Below are 12,993 nucleotides of genomic sequence, written 5' to 3' on the forward strand. Positions count from 1 at the left end.
AAAGAGTCAAGTCAGGGCTAACAGAGCCCTTCATGACTTAGTTTCCAGAATAGGTGTCACCTTTTTGCGTCCCAGAGATTTGGTTTGCAGTCACGTGCACAGCTCATTGAATGGCCCTCTCTTGCTGATCCTGCCTTAAACACCTGGGAAGAGGGACAGAGCCAGGAAGAGAAAGGGGTCCCTGCACAGGTCCGCTCCATTATTCAAGCTCTGCTCATATCCTGCCCTCTCCACAAAAGCTTCCCAGCTCCATTTGCTCATCAAGTGCTTTTTGGCACCCACTCTGTGCTTGGGTACTGGGTGCTGGGTGTTAGGTTCCAAGGACACAGTGGGAAGCAAAACAGGAGGCCCCATCCCCAGGAGCTTAGCATCCAGTGGGAGGAAGTACCTGTTGATCAGTCTCCTCTCTTACTGTTCCTGGTTAAGGGCATGAGTTCTGGAGCCATTCTGCCTGGGTTCAAAGCCTCCCACTGCCACTTTCAACCACTGAGACCAGGCCTGCGTCCTGTAAGCAGAACGCCATAACCGCAGTGTGCTGGGGCAGCTCCAGAGGACACCTGCTGCTCTGTGTAGTTACGGATTGTGCTCCCTTTCACTTAAATACACATCTCTAAATTTTTTTTTTTAAATCCCACCAGTAGTGAAATTTCTCTTAGAAATAAATATAAACAAAACACATCTCAATTAGGGTAAAAAAACTAATTTTTTTTTAGTATGGTTGGTTACCTTACCTACAAGTTTCGGTTTCCTTATTTGAAAACTGAAGTTAATAATACAATCTACCTCATAGGATGGTAAAAATTAGCCAGGGTGGTTGTACATGCTTGTGGTCTCAGCTACTTGGGAGGCTGAGGTGGGAGGATCACCTGAGATGGGGGGAAGTTGAGGCTGCTGTGAGCCATGATCACGCCACTGTACTCCAGCCTGGGCAACAGAACGAAACAAACAAATAAAACAAAACAAAAACATAGATAAAATATCTATGAAGGGCTTGGAACATTGGCCCAATAAGCTCTCAATACATATTAACAATTGCTGTTATTATTTTAATTGTGATTACTGTCCCATTGGGCTTTGGTCCTTCATTAGCGAGTGGGTCCTTAAGTGAGGGGCTGTTGTACACCTCTGTATTCCTAGCACCCAGCACCACACCCTGCACAGTGGTGGCTTGGACTCAATGTCTCCTCAAAGAGACTGGGATACAGGCTTCAGCCATATGAGGCTGTACTTGCAGGATGGGTGGACTGTTCAGAGACACTGTGTCCTATCTGGTTTCAGACGGAAACACGGGGAAAATGGTGGGTGTTCTCCTCCTTCCCTTTCTGATTAGAGGTGACAGATAAATACAGAACATCCAGTTAAATTTGAATTTCAGATAATGAATAATTTTTTGTATCAGTATGCCCCCAGTATTGCATGGGACATAGATTAAAACATGATTTGTTGTTCATCTGAAATTCAAAGTTTCGTCCAGGGTCTAGTATTTTTATCTGCTGAATGTGGCAACTCTGTCTCTGGGTTCCTTTCCCACTCTTTGTGGCCCCCAGCCAGCAGCAGTGCTCCCTCTCAGTATCACACTCACACAGCCACAACCACAAATCTTTCCCCGCCTCCTGTTTGCCCTCCAGGGCCAACCTTAGGCCTACTCGTGGAACACCTCTCATGATTTAGCTTCTTCCACCAGGAGGAGGAACTGAGGAAGAGTGGGCAGCAGCAGATGTCAGTGTGTCAGGGAGCCAAACTGCCCACTGGGTTAAAGAGACTTCCAGATGTCCAGGAGTGTCTCTGAGCTCCTCCCCCTGCAGAGATAAGGGGAAGCTGTTTTCTTACCTGGCCTCAGGGAGAAAAGGGAGAGCAAGGATGAAGCCATCCTTGAAATCCTCATCAGGTTTTCCCTTCCCATAGGTGTCTTTGTCTTCTAAGCCTGCCTCTGCATGAACCTCCTGGTGGCTCTGCTCCTCGGCTACCAGCCACATTTTTGATGGTATGAATATGTGGATGGGCTGGGGTAGGGGGATGTACCTTTGGAGCACTCTTCTAGAAAAGTGAGGAGGAAGATGCCAGGGTATCTCTGAGTTTAGGAAGTATGAATTGTTAGAGTACCACCTCCCCTGGCTCCTCCCTTTTCCTCAGAATATTTGCTGTGGGCCAGGCCCTGGGCTAAGTCTGTCACACATATTACTTCATCCAATCCAACCTTGCAAGGCAAGTTTAACAGTCCTCATTTTACAGCTGAGAAATCAGGGGCTGAGGGAAGTTTACTGCCTTGCTGAACATCATTCAGTTTGTAAAGTGGTGGGGCAGGTATTTAAGCCCAGTCTCTCTGACTCCCAACCCCACTCTTAACCAGCCTCTTATGCTGCTCTGTTTTCAGAGTTCACCCTGGCACCTACTAGGTGCTCAATAAATACTCCCTGGAGGAATGTATGATTGAATGTATAAATGAATGGGTCATTCTAAGGTCTACATTTATTTCTGTAGACTCGCCTGTCAATGATAATCAGAAGAATGGTTTGTTCTGACATGTTTATATATTTTTGATTTTGAAAAATTCATCAAATTATAATTTGTGATCAAATAGTTCAAATCACAGCCTCTGGATGCTAATTTTATTATAACATTGTGTGTATTTGTCTTTTTTTTTTTTTTTTTTGAGACGGAGTTTCACTCTTGTTGCCCAGGCTGGAGTTCAATGGTGCAATCTCAGCTCACTGCAACCTCCACCTCCCAGATTCAAGTGATTCTCCTGCCTCAGCCTCCCGAGTAGTGGGGATTACAGGCATGTACCACCAAGTCCCGCTAATTTTGTAGTTTTGGTACAGATGGGGTTTCTCCATGTTGGTCAGGCTGGTCTCGAACTCCCAACCTTAGTTGATCCGCCTACCTCGGCCTCCCAAACTGCTGGAATTACAGGCGTGAGCTACCGTGCCTGGCCTGTATTTGTCTTTAAATGAAAATGTTTTGGTTCTAGGCCCTGAGTTCCATAGGCTCTTACTTTTTTTTGGCATGTATTACAGTTTTTGGTGGGTACATATTCCCTGTGTAATTCAGGATGCAGCCAGTTTTGGGGGCCGTCATCCTTGTGGGATTCTCAAATCACAGTCTCTGGTTTGTCCCAGCCTTTTTAAGAACCTTACTGAAACATGCTCTGAATTTCAATTTTATGGGAAGCAGCAGTAACCAATGGTCTCTGCATAGCTCTGAGTAGTCCATTGAGAAATTTATTTTTTCTTTTGATCTTGATGTACATTTGGTATTAATTTTTTTCTTGGTGTATTTCCATTTACACATGAATGACCTCAGTCTGTTTTTAGCAAAGCATTGCTAGAGCTGGATGAGGATGCAGGGCTCATTAACAAAAAATCATTGAGGGGCCTAGGTTATAACTGCTCTTTCAAAGCTCACACAGCCATAACACACATTCTGTTACACAAACACACACACAGAGTCACAGCAGGTTGTGAAACAGAGAGGGACTCTACTTTGAGGAATGTGGCCATGAATATGAAAAAGTAAAACAACCATGATCTTAACAAAAAAAAGTGGTGGGGACTAGGTTAGATATAAGCTGTGACCTGTGCTCTGCTATCATTTTGATCAACATTTTAGGAGTGCCCAGAACTTGTAAGTCTCATGTCAGAAAGTGAGAGGCGTGCTCACTTGGGCAGCGCATATACTAAAATTGGAACCATACAGAGAAGATTAGCATGGCTCCTGCGCAAGAATGACATGAAAATTCATGAAGCGTTCCATATTAAAAAAAAAAAAAAAAAAAAAAAAAAAGCACTTTGGGAGGCCGAGGCGGGCGGATCACGAGGTCAGGAGATCGAGACCATCCTGGCAAACACGGTGAAACCCCGTCTCTACTAAAAATACAAAAAAAAAAAAAAAAAAATTAGCCAGGTGTGGTGGCGGGCGCCTGTAGTCCCAGCTTCTCAGGAGACTAAGGCAGATGGTGTGAACCCGGGAGGCGGCGCAGCTTGCAGTGAGCCGAGATCGCGCCACTGCACTCCAGCCTGGGCGACAGAGCAAGACTCGGTCTCAAAAAAAAAAAAAAAATTAGAGGATATCTGGGAGACCCCTGAGAGGTAGCAGGAATGTCTTACACACAGATCTTTGGTTGTTACATAGTATCAGTGATGCATTTTTTACTGCAAGTTACCATGACCATTCTAAGTGTGCAACAAGAGTATATATAGTAGCCCTGTGAAGTCCAACTACCCATGTTTATAGATACATATTTAAGAAGACAGGAGTCATACTGTTATCAGAGCCGATGGAACTCCCTTGGTTTCACTAGAACCATATTGCAAGGGTTCATAATGCTAATTTTGGGGAGATTTTCTTCTCACAAGCTATGTGACCTTGAGCAAATTTCTTAACCTCTTGGTGCCTTAGCTTCCCCATCTGTTAAATTGGGAGAATAATAGTAACTCCTTCACAGAGTTGCTGAGCAGATTAAATGAGTTAACCTGTGGAAAGCACTTAGAACAGTGCCTGACATAAAAAGTGTTACATACTAGTTTGCTATTATTATTATCATCAGCAACAGCAACACCAGCTTACAACAACCATGAATGTCATGTCCTCACTGAAGCTTTTCCAGGATTCCTCAGTTGGATGCATCCTCTCCTCCATGACCTTTATGACCATCTGTCTAACTCTACCTAGACTAAACTATGTGCCCTACCTCCCTGACTATCTGCTGTCCTTGACTCCAAATATCTTCCTGGCTAAGAGAATATATGTGGACTCCTGACTCCCAACTCCTCTATAGCATCAAGACTCATTCATTTTTTTTTTTCATTCAGCAAATATTTATGGTTATCTTCGCTGTACAGGCTCTGCTGGGTGAGAAAAAAAATCCCATGATATTTCCCACACTAACGCACACACTGAAGGAAAGCTCACACAGACATTTGCTCAGCGCCTCTAGCCAGCTGAGTGAGCACGGGAAGAAGTCAGGTATAGTTAAAGTGATCTTGTGTTTTGAAAAAAACAAGATATGTGTTCAGACAAACATTAGCATACTTAAAAGAAGAGCAAGGCAGAAGAATAGATTTGGGATTTTTTCAGATATTCTCAGCCACATGGTCAACAAAATTAAATCACTCCGGAAAGAGACTCACTTTTAAATCTTTCCTGGAGACCACAGCCTTGGCTTGTGTGCGGAAACAGCACCCACAACCACACTGCGCACTAGGCTGGGTACCTCACATTCATGGTGTTTGATGTAATTCTTACAAGACCTTGTAAGGGAAGAACTGTCATTCTCCTTTTAAGAGAAGGAAACTGAATCTCAAAGAAATATGTCTTGTCACATCATACAGTTGGCAAGTGGCCCAGGCTCTGCCCCACGTAAGGTCAAAGGGTGCTAATTTTCAAAGACACTTGAGCTACTCCTATATCTAATTGGTCACTAAATCCTGCTGGACTTAGACATGGCATTTGGGAGAGTGACCCCTGGAGACCTTTGTGGATCTTCAAATTTGGGAATACTATTAGAACACTTGATGACAAAACGAGAAGGGAACAAGTCACTTTAAGAGATAGCCATTGGTATCAGCTAAGCTCTTTTCCTGGATAAACTATTAATTTCTAGACACTAGACCCTTTGTGTCTGCCATAAATGTGTGGCCCAGGCAAATCAGAAATGGCCGAATGGCATGTGTGTCATTGTGGTTTTAATCTGCATTTCCCTAGTGGCTGATGATGATGAACATCTTTTTGTGTGCTTACCATTTGTCTATCTTCTTTGATGAAATGTCTGCTTATGTCTTTTGCACATTTTCTAATTAGATTGTTCGTGTTTTACTGCTGAGGTTTGAAAAATTTTTAAATATATTCCATATGCTAGTCCTTTGTTGGATGTGCAGTTTGCACCTATTTTCTTCCTCTCGCTATCTGATTGTTCCGCTTCTTAACAAGGTCTTTTGCAGTGTGCATTTTTAACATTGATGAGGTCCAGTTTATCAGTTTTTCCCTTTGTGGGTCATGCTTTTGGTGTCAAGTCTTTTGGGCTGAGATTCCAAGGATTTTCCTTAATTTTTTTTCCTAAGAGTTTTATAGTTTTGCATTTTATATTTAAGTCTATGATCTCTTTTGAGCTAACTTTTATATAAGGTATAAAGTCTTGCCGGGTGTGGTGGCTCACGCCTGTAATCCCAGCATTTTGGGAGGCCGTGGTGGGTGGATCACGAGGTCAGGAGATCGAGACCATCCTGGCTAACACGGTGAAACCCCGTCTCTACTGAAAATACAAAAAATTAGCCGGGCGTGGTGGTGGGCGCCTGTAGCCCCAGCTACTTGGGAGGCTGAGGCAGGAGAATGGTGTGAACCCAGGAGGCGGAGTTTGCAGTGAGCTGAGCTTGCGCCACTGGACTCCAGCCTGGGCGACAGAGTGAGACTCTGCCTCAAAAAAAAAAAAATAAAATAAAATAAAAATAAAAATAAAGTCTATATTAAGGTTCATTTTTTTTGGCCTAGGAATATCTAGTTGTTCTGGCACTATTTTTTGGAAATGCTCTTCTTCATTCATTGCATTGGTTCTACAACTCTCTCAAAAGTTGGTTGGCTGTACTTGTGCAGGATCGGGGATGCGGGGGGTCGGGGGGAGTTAATGGATTCTCTATTCTGTTACATTGATCTATGTGTTCTTCTGCTAATAGGACACCACCTTTATACTGTAGCTATATACTAGGCCTTGATACTGAGTAGAGTGATTCTTCCCACTTTATCTTTCTTTTTCAAGATTGTTCTAGCTAATTTAGGGCCTTTCCATATATGTTTTAGAATAAGCTTATCTATATCTACAAAAAAAACCTTGCTGGGATTTTTATAAGAACTGCATTAAACTTATAGTTAACTTAGGGGAAAATAGACATCTTTATTGTGTTGTTTATAAGATCTCTTTGATTTGTTCCTTCTGTGTAACTGCGACCCTCAAGGAGAATGTCATTAGCTAATGCCTGAAATTATTGACCAACCTTATAATTCACCTTTCTTTATGGTCTTCTGTTGTTCCCACTCATGCTGTGTGTTGCTGCCAAAATGAAGAAACTCTAGCTCTCCCCCACCAAAGTTGCTGTCTTGTTTATGAATCTCAAATTTCTTCCTACTCCAGACCTAGGCCCAGGTTTACCCTCTTATTCCAACTCCCCAAATTTCCACTTCTCATTCAGTCTTGATACACCCAAGTAATTCATGACTCTGAACTGCTCCCTAAACATATAACTTAGCCAGGAATTCCTTCCACTCTGCCAATCTGCTTCCATTTTCTTCTGTCAATTTAAGCTTACTCAATGCAAGAAATATTTCCTAAATAACGTGGTCATCTTGTACGAGTTCATACACAGTGGCAGGCCTAGCATATCTGACATCTGGAACAGGTGATTTTTAATGCTACTTTCCTCTACAGAATGGATTTATGTTCAGTAATAAGTGTATAATGCAATAACAGCAATCACTGGTATTTTCTGATTTTGTTTTTTAGTTTTATTTTAAAACTAAAACTCTTTTCAAGCTTAACTTGAATAAAATTCTGTTTTTTAGCTTTGAATTCTGAGCTTCAATTAAAAAAGAATTCTACTTTAAAGATACTCAAATTCAGTCAAATATTTCACATATTAACTAAAATTTGTACTTATGAAACAAAAATATCATACCTTGAAGTCTGCATCCCAAGTCACTGTTTTCAGTTTAAAACACAAATAAAAACCTCAAGTGGTCATATAATGACTTAAGTTCTGATTCTTTCTGTATTTACTATGCTATTTTTGTTTATTTCACATCTGCTGATTAAATGCAGGAATATGTAGTACTGCAGGAGCTAGAAACACACACTGCACCTGAAACAAGGTCACACTATTTAAATGAGTATGAGCTAATTGTTAAATGAACACTTAGTTGAGTCCACGTGTTACGTGGACATGGGTTGGGACTCAACTAGGAGTAACACCCATGTAACACCCTTGTGTTACGTGGTCATGGATGTCACTATGGGTAGGAGTTCTCCAAGTAACATCCATGTTGATACAGCATTTATTAAAGGACAAGGAATGAAAATGTACTAATTCATGTTTATTAAAGGATAAATAATAAAAGTGTACTAATATGCTAAATATATTTGCATACATATTATTAAAACTCACAGTCCCTCAAAATGTCAATACACTGTCAACAGTGTTACCCTATGATCCTGCAATTCTAGCCCTAGGTATATATAGACCTTAAATGAATAAAAACATATACCTGCATACAAGCTTGTACCCAAATGTTCATAGCACCATTATTCGCAACAGCCAAAAAGTGGAAAACAACTCAAATGTCCATCAACTGATGAATGAATAAACTGTAGTATATCCATAGAATAGAATATTATTAGACAATAAAAAGGACTTAAGTAACAACACAAGCTTTAACGTGTATGTCCCTTGAAAACATTGTTTAAGTGTAAGAAGCCAGAAACAAAAAGCCAGATGATTCCATTTATATGAAGTGTCCAGCATAGACAAATCTATAAAGATAGAAACTAGATTCATGGTTTCTTAGAGCTGGGGGAGTAGGTGGGAAGGTGAGGGAATGGGAAATGGCTATTAATGGGTATGAGGTTTCTTTTTAGGGTGACGCAAATGTTCTAAGATTGATTGTGGTCATTGTTGTACAGCTCTGTGATTATACTAAAAACTATTGACTTGTATACTTTAAATAGGTGGCTGTGTGGTATGTTAATTATATCTCAATAAAATTTAAAAATAAAACCAGCAGTAAATGCAGCAATTGTTTAGAACTTAGACCAACAAAAGATTTTGTGGGGAGGAATATTTTACCACTGTCAATATTAGAATTACCAGTGCTTGGTGATTAAAACCCACTCTTAGTTGGTTTTATTGTCATTTTTCACTTTTCTGCTGACCACACATCCCCTTATTTTGGGCATGCAAGGTGCCCCTCTCCCGCTGCTGCAACCTGGTACATCCCTGCTAACACAGTCAGTGTAGATCTACGCTATGGCCCATCTAGCGACTGGCTGATGTAAATCGCTTATATGTAGAAAAAAGTCTAATCTGGGACTTATAAGAAATTTTAAGAATTTGAAAAATAAGGTGAAAACCATTTTAGGAAGTCAAGAGCCATTTCAAATGAAATAAAGCCTTCTACATAGTTAAATGACTCTTCTGTAGACTTCTTACACAGAACCAGTATTTTTGTTTTGTTTTTTGAGATGGAATTTCACTCTTGTCGCCTAGGCTGGAGTGCAATGGCATGATCTTGGCTCACTGCTACCTCTGCCTCCCAGGTTCAAGCGATTCTCCTGCCTCAGCCTCCCGAGTAGCTGGGATTACAGGCACCCACCACCACACCTGGCTAATTTTTTTGTATTTTTAGTAGAGACGGGTTTTCACCATGTTGTCTAGGCTGGTCTCGACCTCTTGACCTCAAGTGATCCGCCCACCTTGGCCCCCAAAGTGTTGGGATTATAGGCCTGAGCCACCGCTCCCGGCCAGAAACAGTTTTTAAACTCAATTAACCCAGGATCTAGATTTCCTGTGCACTCGGGGAGCTCTTCATGCCCATTTGCAGAGTGGCTGTCTTCCTGAACCATGAACAATCCCTAGGTACAAATGTCTGCTGCTCTTTCCAACCCCAAAACTAGAACAGCTCCTGACAGCTGTGGAGACACCACCCCCGAGACTATCTTACCTTGCAGCCACAGACCAATGCCCCTGCTCCTCAGAGTGCAGACCCCCACTGCTCTGTGGCTGCCACATACTCCTCTTCACCTAACTGGGCCCCAAATCCCTGTGGAAGCCTGTGTTCTCCTCCCCGATACCATTCTCTTCCTATGTTTCTCACAGGCCCACTGGCTTCACCAAGGAGAACACATTTCCACAGAGGTCCCCTGGCCTGCCCTGGCCTGGTCATCCATCCTCCCGCTACCCCATCCATCCCATAGTAGTTTATGTCTCCCCTTTGAGTTAGGGTTAGGGTTCTCCAAAACTTGGCTTGCATCCTGGCAATGTCATAAATGGTGGTCAGTTCCTACAGTGTGATAAGTGCTGTTTTTCAAAAGACTTTATGTACATTATCGCCTGTGATTCTTGCACTTTTTAGAAGCTAGACATTATCTCAATTTTGATGATAAGACTGAGGCTCAGAGAGATTAAATAATTTGTCTCAAGTCACACAGCGAGTACGTGAAAAAACTATGATAGGAATCTATGGCTTCTGTTTCCCATGCCAGTTCAGTATTACATAGAGGAGACGGCCACAGTGAAATTATAGTCTGCATAGACTGCTGTTGGCTGGGCTTGGAGCCTAACCACCGTTTTAGATCTTTTTTTTTTTCCCATGGGAAAATGAATTTCAAATTCAGAGCAATCAACATACAAGTGTTCTTCTAGAGCGTAACTCATTTTTAATTTGGAGACTATCTCCATTGTCTCCCCACTGAAGGTTTCATTTCTATTGATTCCTTTATCTTACTGGTCAGGACACAAAAGGAGGATTGAAAAGTAAAGGCTTTAGAGTCAGACGGGGGCCTACCACTTAATTGATGTGACCTCAAGCAAATTACTTAACTTATCTGGGCCTCCGTTTCTTCCTTTGTAAAATAAGGGCAACATTACACATAGAAGATTATTGTAAGAATTAAATGAACGATGTGTGCTTGTAAAGTGCTTAGTGCAGTGCTTGGTGCAGAGTCAGCCTCCAATAAACGTGGACCTTCGTTATTCAATGGGAGAGTCAGGCTGACTACAACCTAGAACATACCCCTACTGGCCAGGGATGGTCCTTGTTTATTCCTATAGTGCAGATGAAATTATTAACAGCACTCCCTTGTACTCTTCAGGTGCCCCAACTTGGATGATAAGTTATATGGGTCAACCTACCTGAAGATGGGCCCAGAAGGCGTGACTTCTAGGGGACCACAAAGCCCCAAGGCTGGAGCTCCTTAATCATAGGGAAATTTGGCCTTTGTCAAGAGCATCTCACCAGGGAGCTGAGAGCTACTGTTTGGATGTTTCCAGAAGCAGCGTCTGGGTTCCCAGTGAGGGTCTGAAGCCAAGAAGAGAGTCTTCAGGGATAAGGGAGCCCAGCCAAAGGCACCAGCAGTCACGCAAGTGTCTGGTCCGACAGGAGCCCTGCCAAGGAGCCAGGCCAAAAGGGCAGGGTGGGGGCTGGAGTGGGGGCCAAGACGGCAGGCCAAACAGGAGATGAGGGGGAGCCAGGAGATGAAGTGTCAGGGACACCAGTAAGGGAGGTCAGCAAGGTGCCGGAAGGGCAAGAGGTCTCACTGTGCCTGGGGGAAGGGGGGTCCCAGGGCATCAGTCCCCCTCCGGGAGCCTACTTCCACTCTTCTTTGTCTGTAAAGGAGTTGAGGCACTGTCTAGGGCACATTTGGGTCATATCCTCCTCCATGGTGCTGTGCACATGTGCCAGGCTTGATCAGTGACTCTGAGACTGTTGGTGATAACAAAGACCAAACCTAAAGCAGGCAGTGTCATTTAAACCTCCCACCACATTTAATGAGCAGGATTGGCAGCTTATTTCAATTTTACTTCAGTACTTAACTTCTCACAAAGTAGCAGTCATAAAACACTTCTCATAAATGAGGTGTAATAATTGAAAGCACGAAGAATCAAGAGGCAGCATTGTGAAATGAAAGGAATAAAATGGTGAGAGTCAGAACTAGGTTCTATCCTGTTTCTGTTCTGCCTCTTCCTGACTCAGAATTTTTAGGTAAGTCACTTCACCTCCCTGAGCTTGCCTGTCAATGGAGGTAATAAGTGCTGGGAAGGAAAAGTGTGGGGAGGCACAGATTACAAAGGCTGTGGAGTGCTACACAAATCTAAGCTAGGCATCTCTCCAATATGATAATAAAGTAGGAGTTTCTAAAATAAACATTTATCACATGTTTTAAGAAAAAAGCTCAGAAAAGACGAAATACTTTTTAAAAGAATATAGCTGGAGTAAACATAATGAACAAATTCTAGTACTACAGCACAATCAGAACAACTTCAGACACTAAAGAAATGCTCCTTTATACAGTGGGTAATATGCTAGTGGGAGCTGCTAACCTTGGCTCTTCCAGAAATGTACAACAGTTAGAAAACATAAATATCTTCTCAAAAAGTTAGGATACATCCACGGATAATAGGTTCATAGTGGAAAATTAATATTAACGAAAATTCAGAGTCCCTTTTTGAAGAAGAAAGAGCAACATTTCTTTCCAACAAACATGACTGGTTCAAACCAGAATGCTGGCTTGGGCTGTTTGGGTCCAGTATTTCCAACATATGGAACAAACAGCACCTTTGATGAAGGCAGCACAATGCAATAGAAGACGCATGGGCTCTGGAATCTGATGAGCCTGGGCTCTTATCCAAGTTGGCCCTTAGTCTTCTGTATGACTTTAGGCAAGTTTTTAGCCTCACTGAACCTTGCTGCTCTCAACTGCAAAATGAAGATAGCAGTATCTACCTAATAGGTTGAATTAAATAACATCTGCTATACTTCAAGTATAGTGCTTGGCACAGAGGAGGGACTAGTAAATGGAAGTTCTCATTATCACTGTGAAAGTACCTTGACCTCTGCTTAGCACTGCCAGGAAGTCAGGGACAAAGACCATGACAATTGCCTGCTACTTGTCAACATGAGTGAGCAGCGGGGCAAAGCTGCCAAAAAAAGGCTCACTCAGCCAGGCTGCATGAGTAATGAGTACCACTATAGGTCTGGAAGTCGTGCATGCGTGTGTGTGTTTGTGTGTGTGTGTGTGTGTGTGTGTGTATGAGAGAGAGAGAGAGAGACAGAAAGAAAGAGAGCGCTGTGCACTCCGCTCCAGTGAGAGTACATCTGGAGGATTGGTTACAGCTTGTAGAAGCACATCTTAAAATACAGGGAATCTGGCTGGTGAGGTGGCTCTTGTCTATGTAATCCCAGCATTTTGGGAGGCCGAGGTGGGTGGCTCACTGGAGGTCAGGAGTTCAAGAT

The 12,993-nt window shown here is 42.6% G+C and overlaps 1 protein-coding gene and 1 non-coding gene across 2 annotated transcripts in view; one reads left to right on the top strand and one right to left on the bottom strand.

The window, feature by feature from the left end:
* LOC105470344 (Rho GTPase activating protein 31) overlaps positions 1–12,993 on the bottom strand; it is a 123,220-nt gene that overhangs the window by 70,906 nt on the left and 39,321 nt on the right. The gene's annotated exons all lie outside the window — the stretch shown is intronic.
* LOC112424704 (U6 spliceosomal RNA) lies at positions 3,653–3,759 on the top strand. Its single transcript, XR_003015574.2, has one exon. It is a non-coding gene; the product is annotated as a U6 spliceosomal RNA (small nuclear RNA).

Source organism: Macaca nemestrina, chromosome 2, assembly GCF_043159975.1.
Source record: "Macaca nemestrina isolate mMacNem1 chromosome 2, mMacNem.hap1, whole genome shotgun sequence".
Classification (NCBI taxonomy): domain Eukaryota; kingdom Metazoa; phylum Chordata; class Mammalia; order Primates; family Cercopithecidae; genus Macaca; species Macaca nemestrina.